Raw genomic sequence first — 13,504 nt, 5'->3', positions numbered from 1 at the left:
TAGCTGGATTGGTTCTCAGGCAAAAGATATTCAATCTACCACTCAGTTCATACATGAGGCTTAGATTTATTAGGACTTACCGTGGCTTTAATTCCATAGAATCTGGCCTAACATTTTAGAGATCTTGGTCTCCCCAAGACAAGGCATTGGAAGGAGATTTGGGTGAAAGTTTTCCACTTTCCTGTCCTCTTCCTCCATTTCCTTTTTTCTTCTTTATTCTTTCCTGTTTCTCTTTCTCATTCCTCATAGTCCAAAGTCAAGTCATCTCATCTGTTATAGCCCACACATAATCAATATCAGTTGTACAACATTCAGAATTCACACTGATTGTACCCTGTTCCTTTCTGTAAGAGGACAAGTTTGTCAGGCAATATTTTGTCTTGTTTTGTTTTTCCAAAGCATTTACAGATTCACTGGCTTGAAGAATGTTGGTGAGAAGGAACCTTAGAATACCAGGTTATAAAGGTAGAAGAAATTTTAAGTCAGTCAGTCAATATATATTTATTAAGTACCTATTATGTGCCAGACATTGTGTAAAGCACTGGGGATACAAAAAAGAAAAATAAAGTTCCTGCCCTCAAGGAGCTTACAGACAAATTGGGGAGACAACACACAAAAGGAAGCTAATAAATGAAGGGAAGAGAGGCTGTGATAGAAGGAACCTTGCATAAGGGCATGATGGAATTCAATCCAAAAAATATAGTGGATATCAAGATCAGCTAGTACAATGTTCATATTTGTCTGATGTTAAAAGCTGAGACTAAGAAATCAGAAGGTACTGTGCCTTATTGTGGCAGAATTGGGAACAGAACTCAACTCTTCTATGAGATTCCATTCCTCTATACTATGCTCAGTGCTGCCATGAGAGTCTTCTATGATTTTTGCTGGCTTCCTTTTGCTTCTGAGGTTAAAATTGACATAGTTGGCAAATGTACATTTTTTTATCTTTAAATATTTTTCAAATGTATATTTAAACAATTTAGTAATTGATGTGGCCCTCATTATGTATCAAGTCTTCTCATTTTCCAGGTCAAACACTTCTCATTCATTTAAACTGTCCTCATATGACTGCATAGTTTTGAGACTTTTTTCATACTGGTTGTCATATTTACCTCTGAACTGAGACAGTTTACCATCTTCCTTCCTAAAACATGGCTCAGTATCTGAACACAATAAATATGGACTAACACTTTTCTTATTCTGGACTGCAAGCTTCTATTAAGGCATACTCAGTTGCACTAGCTTTTTAGTGCATGTTCTATTTCCAACTCCCCTTATACCTGCATGATATCTTATATGGCAACTTGGAAATTCGATTGATTTTTCTTTTTTAATAGTATTTTTTCCCCATTAAATGTCAAGACCGGTATTCATGGCCTTTTGAAAAAAAAAAAAACATTTCCATAAAAGGCAAGTTGTGAAAAAAACAAAGATCTCCTATCTTAATAAAAAAATCTTTAAGAAAGAGAGAGAAATAGAGAAAAAGAGAGAGAGAGAGAGAGAGAGAGAGAGAGAGAGAGAGAGAGAGAAAAGAAAAGAGAAGAGAAGAGAAGAGAAGAGAAGAGAAGAGAAGAGAAGAGAAGAGAAGAGAAGAGTAGAGTAGAGTATTGTTCTGTTTATATTCATACACAATCCTTCTCTGGGAATGGACAGGATTTTTCCTCCTATGTCCTTCAGAGCAGTTGTGGATTATTGTACTGCTGAGAATAGCAAAGTCATTTAACTGGTCATCCCAGAACATTGCTATTATTTTGTAGATAGTACATTTCACTTCGCTTGAGTTCATGGACTTTCAAGGTTTTTTCCCCCAAGAACATTCTGCTCATTACTTCCCATGGAACAACAGTGTTCCATGAGAATCATACATTACAGTTTATTCAGTCATTACCCCAAATGATGGGCATCCCCTCAATTTCTGATTCTTTGCCCCAAGAAGAGAGTTGTACATATAGATTTTTTGCTTTTTTTTCCTATTTACAAATCTTTTTTGATATTCATGCCTAACAGTGGTATTGTTAGGTCAAAGGATATGCATAAATTTATAATTCATATCTTTTGATCATTTATCCACTGGGGAATAGTTCTTTTTCTTTTCTTTTCTTTTTTTTGGGATTAAGTGGTTTGCCCAGGGCCACACAGTTAGGAAGTAGTAAGTTTCTGAGATCAGATTTGAAGCCAGGTCCTCCTGACTTCAGGGTTGGTGCTCTATCCACTGTGCCACCTAGCTGCCCCCCTGGAATAGTTCTATTTTTAAAAAAATAAATTTTACTCAGTTCCCTCTATGTCTGAGAAATAAGACCTTATCAGAGAAACTTGCTTTGAAATTCTTTTTATATCTATTATTGCTAATTGTATTTTCCCCCAGTTATTCTATTATCTCTCCTTTCACTCTGCCCATCCTTAAAAGTGTTTTGCTACTGACCACTCCCTCCCTCTCTCTTTTATTACCTTTCCCCTTCCCACATCCCGTTTCCCTCTTATTTTACTGGTGGGTAAGATAATGTCTATGTCCATATTGAACATCTATGTTATTTTCTCTTTAAGCCAACTCTGATGATAAGGTCCACTCAATCCCCTTTTCTTCCTCTCTTCCCCTCCACTTTTAAAGCTTTTTCTTCCCTCTTTTAAAATTAAAACCATTCCACTTTCCCCTTTTCCTTTCTCCTAGTACATTCCCCTCTCCCCCTTAAATTTCATCATTAAAAAAAAAGATATTATCCCTACATAATCAACTCACACCTGTACCTTCTGTCAATATATGTTCCTTCAAACTGCCATAATAATGAGAAAGTTCTAATAAGTTACAAATATCATCCTCCCATATAGGAATATAAACAGATAAACCTAATTAAGTCTGTTATGATATCACCTTCCTGATTACCTCTTTATGATTCTTCTGAGTCCTGTATTTGAAAATCAAATTTTCCATTCAGCTTTGATCTTTTCATCTTAAATACTTGAAAATCCTCTGTTTCATTGAATGACCACCTTTTCTTCTGAAGGATTATGCTCAGTTTTGCTGGATAGGTGATTCTTGGTTGTAATCCTAGCTCTTTTGCTTTCCAGAATATCATATTCTAAGCCCTCTGGTCCTTTAATGTAGAAGCTGTTAAATCTTATGTTATTGTGATTGTGGCTCCATTATATTTGAGTTGTTTTTTTCTGGAAGTTTGCAATAAAATTTCTCCTTGACCTGGAAGGTCCAGAATTTGTCTATAATATTCTTGGAAGTTTTCACCTTGGGACCTCTTTGATTTTGTTATCATCTTCTGAGTGTGTTTTGATCTTCTTTCTCACCCTAATAACTTTCACCAATCAGAAACTTTTTTGTTGTCTGCTCATTTTCCTAGCCTATAATTTGGTTTTTATTCTTTGTTAAAGTAGGGTTCTGCTTCCAGGGTAGAGGGTGCACTGCCCCAAACTTCAGGAGTTTTATGTAGTTGTTTTCAGAGACTGTTCTAGGAACCTGACCACAAGACCTCTTTTCTGCCCTGGAGCAGCTAGATGTCCCTGCCCCACTGTAGCTGTAAGATACAGTGCTAAAACAACACAATCCTATTTTGCTGACTCTGAGATGGTGCTGGGGCTGGGGCTACGCTGGCATGGCCTTTGATGGGACTGCACACCCTACTTTGACCCTATTGCCACAATCCTCTTCACTGATCTAACAATTCTTCCTTGGCATCCCTGGGTGGAGAGGTCCAGAAACTACCACCACTACCACCACAGATTCAGAGATCCTGCCTTACCAAAGCTGGGACTGGTGCTGTGCTGGCACAACATTGAGATTGCAGACTGAGCTCCCATCCTGGTTTCACAGACCTTTTCTGTTGAGCCTCCAAGTCCTCTTTTGTGTCTCTGGGCTGAGAGATCTGGAAGTCACCAGTACTGCTTTGATTCAAAGGTCCTGCTTTACTGAAGTTGGATCTATGGCTGGGGAGGTCAGTGGAGGAAGGGGCTGCACTGGTGTTGGTCTACATAAGGATTGAATATTGGACACCCACCTTGGTGTTACAGACCTTTTCGGGTAAGCTTCTAAGTTGCCTTTGGCTGGAAAATGTTCTACTCTGTTTTGGGTGTTATGTTGCTTTAAATTTGTTTAGAGTAATTATTTAAAGGAATTTGGAGCAGTTTGGGGTAGAGGCTGGTGAGTTCCTGCCTTTTCTCCACCTTGGCTCCATCTCCAGCATTCATGTTTACAAGATTTTGAGTTCCAAATTTTTCTCCCTTCCTCCCTTGCTCTCCTACCCTATTCTGAAAATGGTAGACAATTTGATATAGGTTATACATGTATTATCATGCAAAACATTTCCTTATTAGTCACAGTTGTAAAAGAAGAAATAGCTCAAAAGGGAAAAAACACAAACAGAATGAAGTAAATGAAAAAAAAATTATGCTTCAGTTTGCATTCAGAGTCCATCAATACTTTATCTGGTGATGAGTAGGATTTTCCTTCATGAGGCCCTTATACTTGACTAAGATCATTGTGTTGCTGGGAAGAGCTGAGTCATTTATAGTTCATCATCACAAAATGTTGCTGATACTCTGTATAATGTTCCCTAGGTTCTTCTAATTTCACTTTTCATCAGATCATATAAGTCATTTCTGAAATCTGACCATTCAACATTTCTTATTGCACAATAATATTTCATTACATTCATATTCAGCTTGTTTAGCCATCTCCCAATTGATTGGCATCTCCTCAATTTCCAACATTTTGCCACCATGAAAAGGGCTGCGATAAATATTTTTGCATATGTAGATATTTGTACTGCTGGATCAAAGGGTGTGCACAGTTTGTTTGCCCTTTGGGCATAGTTCCAAATTGCTCTCCCAAATGGTTGAATCAGTTCACAATTCTCTCAACAAGGAATTAGTGTCAAAATTTTCCCAAATCCTTTTCAACATTTTTCATTTTCCGTTTTTGTTATATTAATTAATATGGTTGGTAGGAGGTGGGACCTCAGTGTTGTTTTAATTTTCATTTCTCTGATCAAAAGTGATTTCAAGCATTTCTTCAAATGACTATAGATAGCTTTGATTTCTTTATTTGAAAACTGCTTGTTTATATCCTTTAACAAGTTATCAATTGGGTAATAGATTGTATTTTTCTAAATTTGACTCAGTTGGGTATATGTTTGAAATTTTTTATCAGAGACAGTTGTAAATATCCCTTCCTAGTTTTCCTGCTTTCCTTTTAATCTTGGTTGCATTGATTTTGTTTGTATAAAAGTTTTTTTTTATTTTTAATATAATCAAAATTGTCTATTTTTCATTTCACAATGCTTATTATTCATTTAACTTCTCCTTTAAGAAGCTGGATGCTATACTACTCAGTACATATATGTTTAATATTGAGGTTGCTTCATTGTCTATGGTACCTTTTAGGAAGATGTAGTTTTTTTTATCTTTTCTATTTTTAATAAAGTCTTTTTTAACTTTTACTTTGCTGGAATTAGGAGTGCTATACCTGCTTTTATACAAGTACAAAAGTACTTTGTACACAGTAACAAGAAGATTACGTAATGATCAACTGTGATGGACTTGGCTCTTTTCAAGAAAAAAATGATTCACAGCAATTCCATGGACTTGAGATTGCTCTATCCACTGTACTACCAAAGCTGTCCCCTCCAAATTTAAGGTAGTATAGTTTTAATGAGGAAATTAAAAGCACCATGATGAAGCAGAATTAACAGAATGGAGAGTTTTCCCATAGCTTCTTACATTCAGTGATATAGATTGTATGTTCTACTACTGCATGACATCAGTCATGAGGTCATAGGTCTTTAATTAGGTCAGGGACTGGAACTCTAATTTCCTTAGTCTAGGGAATTGCTCAGTGAAGAAACTTTATCTGCAAACTTATGGTTTTAGAGAATTAGAGTAATGAGAGATTAAGTGACTTTCTCAGGGTCAGATAGCCAATATGTGTCAGAGGAATGGATTGGAACTGAGGTCATCTTGTCTTCAAGACTGACTTTGTATCCACTACACCATGATGTGTTATTATAATAAGTATCTGTTAAGAATTTATTATACGGCAGGCTCATTGCTCAGGATACAAAGCAAAAGCAAAGACAGATGATGTTCTTAAGTTTATATGCTAATGGATTATAGAATTTTGAGCTGGAAAAAACATCAGATATCATATAGTCTAATTGTCTATTTTATAGATGAGAAGATTGACCCAGAGAAATTAAATGACTCACCAAAGTCATACAATTATTAGTCCTGAAACTCAGAATGACCATCAGTTGGGAAATGGCTGAATGACTTACTGTATATGAATGTAATGGAACTTTATTGTTCTATAAGAAACGATGAGCAGGATGATTTCAGAAAAGCCTGGAAAAACTTACATGAATTGATGCTGAATGAAATGAGCCAAACTAAGACAACATTGCATATAGTAACAACAAGATTATGTGATAATCAACTGTGATGGACTTGGCTCTTTTCAACAATGCAGTGATTCACAGCAATTCCAATAGATTTGGGATGGAAAATGCCATCCATATCCAGAGAGAGAACTATGGGAACTGAATGTGGATCAAAGTATAATTTCACCTTTTGTTGTTGTTTGTTTGCTTGTTATTTTCTTTCTCATTTTTTCCCCTCTATGTGATTTTTCTTGTGTAGCATGATGAACGTGGACAGATATTTAGAAGAATTGCACATGTTTAATCTATATTGAATTACTTGCTCTCTTGGGGCAGGGGAAAGGGAGAGAGAGGGCAAAAAATTAGGAATACAAGGCTTTGCAGATGTGAATGTTGAAAAATAACATGTATGTGGAAAAAATGAAATACTATTTAACAAAGAAACTGAGACTCAGACCAAAGTCTTCTAATTTGAAATCTAGCTTTCTTTTTTGCAACAACAACAACAATAACAACTAAAATTTAGATAGAACTTACTATGTTTCAGGAAACTGAGGCAAGTAGGGATTAATTGACTGCCTAGGATCACACATCTAGAGTATGAATACAGATTTGAACTCAGGTTTTCCTGACTCTTGGACCATTGCTCCATCCACTGCACCTCCTCTCTCCCTCTTTTTCATGTATGACAGGCCCTAGTCACAGAGTTGGGCTCTAAGAAATGCTTAGCCTTCATTTTAGGGAAATTACTTCAGGAAATAGTGCTTTGTGGATGCAGTGACTGCCTATCTTCTTTCAGAAGGCTCTAAATGCCAGAAGAAATTATGCCAAGCCTGTTTCCATAAATGAATCCCTTTTCATCTTTCTTCTTACTGGCTGCATTGACCTTTTTAATGAGAGGGAGGCAACTTCCCTGGGACTCCTGTGGTCTAGTCCTACCCTCAGTCTCCTGTTGGAAGACAGTTTTATGGTTCCTGTTCATGCTGCCCCAGTCCTGATCAATGACCCTTGAGGCTCTATGGGTCTCTATGTTGCTTTTAGCTTTGATTTGCTCATGGCCTCATTTCTAAGTATGAGCTCACAGGCCGTGGACCACACAACCTGGAGAAACTTGCTCAGACCATTATTGTGGTTCTGCAAATGGGTAGAAAAGGAAATTTCCCCATCCCACCTAACGTGAAATTAGTCCACATTTCCTTTTTATCATTGCAAATGGCTTGGCAAGGGGCCAGAAGTGGTTCTCATCCCAATTAGAAGGGGCTAATTATTAATACAAGCAGAGGAACATCCTCTTTGCAAATGCATTCTCTTTGGTCCTCCCCCCCTTCCCCTATCCTCCACTCTCTTTCTCAGCTACAAAACCATCAGCTTTCCATTCCAGAAGGGAAAAGTAGAAACCAAATGAGTTTAAGTATACTATCTTTAGGGAAGCATCACAATGAGCAACTGGACACTTTTGTCTACTGATGGATACCCTGATTGACCTGTTATCCTTGCCCAAAGGGCTTCATAGACTAGGGAGGCAGAACTAGACCACTTGTGGGCAATGAAACAATATTAGAAGGAGTGATGAGGGGAAGGTAGATTAGCTTCATTTTGAAATTGGAGCCTTCAAATGCAAAGAAATGAGCAATAGAAGCTCAAGATATGCAAATAGACATCTTCTCCCCTGAAAACTCAACACAGCCACAACAAACCTATTCTTTCAAATGGAAGGAAATCATGGTATAATGGGAAAGGCACTGAATTTAATGGATTTTAAAGCTAGAAAGAACCTTAAAGTATAGAATGTCAAAGTTAGAATAATCCTTAGAGAGCAATTAATTCAAAGCCTTAATTTTATAGAGGAAGAAATTGAGGTTCCAAGGCTTATCTGAGATAACATGGAGTAAATAAATGATAGGAGAGTCAGAATTTGAGACAAGATCCCTGGTTCTACATCCACCTACTTGTATTTACTCAATACACATTGTTGCTGGCATCATATACCTTTTTAGATTGAAATCATATGGCTTTTCTTTGTGCATACTATAGTCACTATTCTTTTCCAGTTTTAGGTTTCCAGTTTCCATCCTTTTTTAAGGGATGAATTTTTACTCAGCACTTAAAACACAAATCAATTGCTATCATCTTATATGTAACCTTTCCTTAAACTTTTATGAATATTGATTTTCCTCCCCATACCTTGCTCTAAAATGGTACTTCATTCTTCACAATAACTTAGGCATTATTGTGTTTATTTAAATATATATATATTTATCTTTGTCTTTTTGTGTCTTATCTCTCTGTGTACAAGACTGTATGTTCTGTGAGGGCACCAAAAATGTCTCATCTAAAGTTCATACATATCCAACACCTAACAGTGACACATATAGAGTAGGTACTTAATTAAATGTTAATTAACTTCAATTCACCTCTTTGGACCTGTATTTTAAAATCTATAAGGTGTAGACAATAATATTTATAAAACTTAGCTTGAGGTCATGAGGATCAAATAAATAAGGGTGTTTGATAGCAGAGTGCCTGTGTAATGAGCATTCAGCACCATGGATAGGGATTCCTTCCAAATAATGCAATAACCCACCCAATCTGATGTGCCTTACCCCCTACATACCCAAGCATATGATGAATTTAATTAAATGGCTTTTGCTCCTATCCTCCATCCTTATTAAGAGGGGTAGTCTTATTTCAGTCATTTCAATTCAAGGTCATAGTCATGATTAATAACAGTTTAATTAGATTAAAGCGTAACAAAATACAAGTGACAGACATGTGTAGCTTAGATGCTGCAAACAACTCAATCCCTGCCTCCCGCCCTTGACAGGGTGGAAGCCCATTCTCATTGCCTCATGCTATGTGGTGAAATAAACAATTCCTAAGTTGAATGCAAACTTTCAGACTCCCTCATTCAGACCCTCTTCTGTGGACAGAAAAGTGGTTTCATCCCAACCATAGCATAGTTTGGGAAGCAGAATTCTCCCTTAGGCTCAAAGGGCTGCAGAAAAATTGACCCTGTGCCCGATGGCTCACTGTGCTGCTTCCTCAGCCATTAAGTTGAACAGAAGCTTGCTTATCCTATGGGAACCAAGGCTGTTCATGTCATGGTCCAATTAATATTCACTCATACCTACAGGAGAGCCTACTCACTGATCTACTCCAGCTCCAAAGAAAATATCATTTCTATGGCATTGACCTTCTTTCTGTATTCACATTTTTCTCTTTCCCTGCTTTTTCTTTCCTTCTTTTAGACTGGGACTCCCTATGTTACCCAGGCTGAAAGTAGAGTGGCCAATGCTGATTGCTGATTGATAAAGAAATGTTAAATTGCACCATTTCTGACCTGGACCATTTCACCAGTCCATCTGTCCTCCCTTGGCAATATAGGCCTCTTCCCACCCCTTCTCCCAGGGGCTTATTATATTGGTGATAGACTTATTGGCTTTAGTTCTACTTCATTCAGAACTACTAATCTCAAACAATTCGTCTCAATCCTGCAAGCCTAGTTATATATTTACTTCTCCCTGCACTGGATCCAGGGAGTTCACTTTTAGGATTGTCCCAAAATCTTTTAGGAGATTATAGCCTCTGGGGAAAAGCATGGGTTCAAAAGAGATCATGAACAAACACTTCACAAATTTCAAAGTATACTATAAATATCATTTGATTTTAAGTATTGACTTTCTTCACCTTGGAAATTACACAATACACATGATCTGTTCTACCCTATTTTGTCTATTCTGATTATGGGAATACACAAGACTGGTTGAAGACAATGATACTTGGGTGTTTTAAGACCAAAGACTGTTAGAGTTGGAAGGGGGATTTTAGAGATGATCTTGTCCAAAACTCTCCACTTTACAGGGAAGTATGCTGAAGCCCAGAATGAAGATAAGATTACTTAATGATTTTGTAGCAGATCCCACATTAGAACTTAGGTCTCTTCTTTCTTTGCTTGAGATGCTTTCCTTAGAAGTTGATGCTGACATCCCCTCAAATTCAGAAATAGGCACGAAATTAAACCATTAATCATGTGCAATCTTATTATGTGAGAGCGACACAAAGTAGCATAATTGGCTGATACGCTCTATTAGCCCCAGGAATTGATAATTAAATTGCTCGGACAGGCAACTGAACAAACAAACCCAGCATGTAGCCAAAAAGGAAGAGCATTTTGCCTATTCACAATCATAATCGGATCATTTTTTGGGGGGGGGTTCTGAGGATAAACCACAGAAAGGAAATGTCAGTTCAATCTACATAAATTAAAGTATATTTACATAAATTAGATCTGGTTTTTAGGATCAAGGCAGGACTTTGAACTTGGAAAGGAACTCAGAGAGTTTGAAATTTGGGAGATGTGTTTTATAAAAGAGATTTGGTTGTAAACTCTGTCAGGCTGTTCTTCCTGTGTACCTAGAATTCTTTGGTGTCAGAGGCCCTAGGTTCAAAACCCAGTTTTGCCACTGAATTATTTGCATGATCTTAAGAAAGTCTCTTAATCTTTGGCCTTTCGTTTTTTTTCATATGTAAAATGAGGAGGTTAAAAGAAATTGTTTTAAGATCCTTTCTACCTCTAAGTGTGAAATCCCATGCTGTAACAGAATTAGAAGGAGGCCAGTTGCTCTGCTGGGAATATTGTGCTTGATTCAGTTCCTACTGTTTCCCAAGAGTCAGTAGTTAAACTTTCAGTGTGAGCATTTACACTTTATGAAAATGGAAAATGCTACTCAATCTAGGTTCTAGTTGTTGTTCTATAAATTTTCTAGACTTAAGAAAGTGATGGAGAAAATGTTAAAAATGCAAATTTAGCTTAAAAGAGTTTTGGCTATATATATGCAAATATGTATGTATTTTGAAAGCCAATTGTTAAATATTTACTGACACACCTGTCTGCAGTCCCACAGTAGGGGGAATGGAAAGTGTTACTGACTGAAGAATAATGCGGTTTCCTCAGGAACAAAGATGGAATCATAGAGTCAAAAGAGATTTATCTCAGAGCTGATCTATTCCAAACAATATCTAAATAGTTTTTCTCTCTATAATGGCTCTTACCACTTATAAAGATGGTCCATTTCCCTTTCAGACAGTTCTTATGTTAAGTTCTTCCTTGTACTAAATTGAATTCAGCTTTCCTTTCATTCCTGCCCATTATTTCTTATTGGGTCAAGTTCAATGATGTCTCTAAGAAACTTTCCTTGATTTGATTCATCATTGCTTAGCATACTGCTTACAAACAGTAGGTGCTTAATAAATGTTAGTTGACTGACTGATTTGCTCAGCTATCAATAGCTTTCCTTCCTAGATCTTGCTTAGCATTGTTGTGTAGTTCTCTAATAAACTCATCGATGAAATATTGTATATTAGAGTTATTTCTATTTGTAATTATTAATCCTGCCACTAAATTCAGTTCTGTGAACAAAAGGACTGTATCTTAAACTTAATTTCTCTCCCACTGTCTAGCACAATATTTTGCACACAGTAGGTACTCAATGAATACAGTTGTTTTTATTGTATATACCTTACAATTGCCAGGGCTGAGTCTTGAACCCAGATTTTTTTGCATTCATATCCAGCAGTCTTTCTACTGCACTACTCTGTGTGTACCACACACAACCACATCAGTTACATATCAGGTTTGACAGTCAGGGACCACATTAGCTTTTGTCTTCACAGATTCTGACCATGCATTGGTTGCTGGAACTAGAGAGTAATGACTACAATTTACTAATGTCAGGTCTAAAATTGTAGTATTCAAGGGAGGAATCCAGGGCTGGCTGGATTGAAGTTTCATAGTTTTAAAGGTGGCAATGAAACATCATGGAGGTCACAGTGAGCATGGTTTGGGGAGAGGATGCCATAACTCACCTGGCTGACAGTGAGATGCTTATTAGGGAGAAAAGGGCAATTATATTTGTTCTGACGTGGTCAGATTGTATATGACACTGAAGGTCAAACAAAAGAATAAAGTATTAAAGATCTGGGTAATGGGGACCCATCATTGGTTTTTTAAGTAGTATGATCAGAATTGGGCATTAGGAAGATGAATTAAAGGTCTGTATTGAATAAATAGGAGGACTGCCACAGAGGACAAAGGCTCCTTGGAGCACAAAGGAGGGAGAATGGTGAAGGACCAATAATCTTGGCAGAGAAGGCTAATCTCTCAGAGACTCCAATCCTGTCCTGATAGAAGAGGAGAGAGAAATAGACAGACAGACAGAGACAGAGAGAGAAACAGAGACACACATAGAGAGACAGAGAGAGAGACAAAGGAAGGGGAGAAGAGAGAAGAGAAAGAGAGGGATGGAGGGAGAAAAAAAGGAAGAGGAAGAGAGAGAAAGAAAGACAAAAAGAGAGAGGGTGAAAATATCCTACCATGTTTCCTGTTCTGCTCTTTAGGGCCTCAGGAGAACACCACGTCCTCAGCTGCCCCAGGAGATGCCCCAGAAGCTGGGCTTAGCTCTGCCTTCTGCCCCTATAGACCTTGGACAGTTTTCTGCCATCTGTTCTGGTCATGGTAAGGAAGACTCCTGTTGTCCCTTTGTCTTCATGTCAGAATCTTCAGTCTTTTTCAGTCCTAGGATATGGGTTTGGTGATAGGAAAATCATAAGAGCCCATTCCTCTTGCATTTGCCTCAAATTCTCCTGCTGCTAAAGGCCTTTGTGTACTAGGGAAAGCACTCAGTGTTGGGGACCAGGAAAGCGAGACTTCAAACATGCACTTTAGTGGAGGGGAGCATGACCTAATGCTTTTTTCTTTACCACAGTAACTCTCATTTCATTTCTTTAAGAAGCAACATGGCATATCAATCTCTGTGGAAAGAAGTCCTGGGTTCAAATCCTTCTCTTTGATACTATAATGATGCATACTTCACTAGCTCATTGAGATACTCAAATAAGACAATTTACATAACATTTCATGAAACTTAAAGCTCAGCATAAACATCAATTATTTTGAAAGCACTTCCCAAATAATAACTCTATGAAGTAAGGAGGCATGGAATTTGGTGATTTTTTTTAATAGCTGAGAAAACTAAATTTCAGAGAGGTGAAGAATCTTGCTCCTATACATGGAATTCACTGACAGATTCAGAATCCAAACCCAGCTTTACCAGGTACAACTCTGC

The sequence above is a fragment of the Sarcophilus harrisii genome, chromosome 1 (assembly GCF_902635505.1).
Source record: "Sarcophilus harrisii chromosome 1, mSarHar1.11, whole genome shotgun sequence".
Lineage (NCBI taxonomy): Eukaryota > Metazoa > Chordata > Mammalia > Dasyuromorphia > Dasyuridae > Sarcophilus > Sarcophilus harrisii.
Note: the sequence above shows the minus strand (reverse complement) of the source record.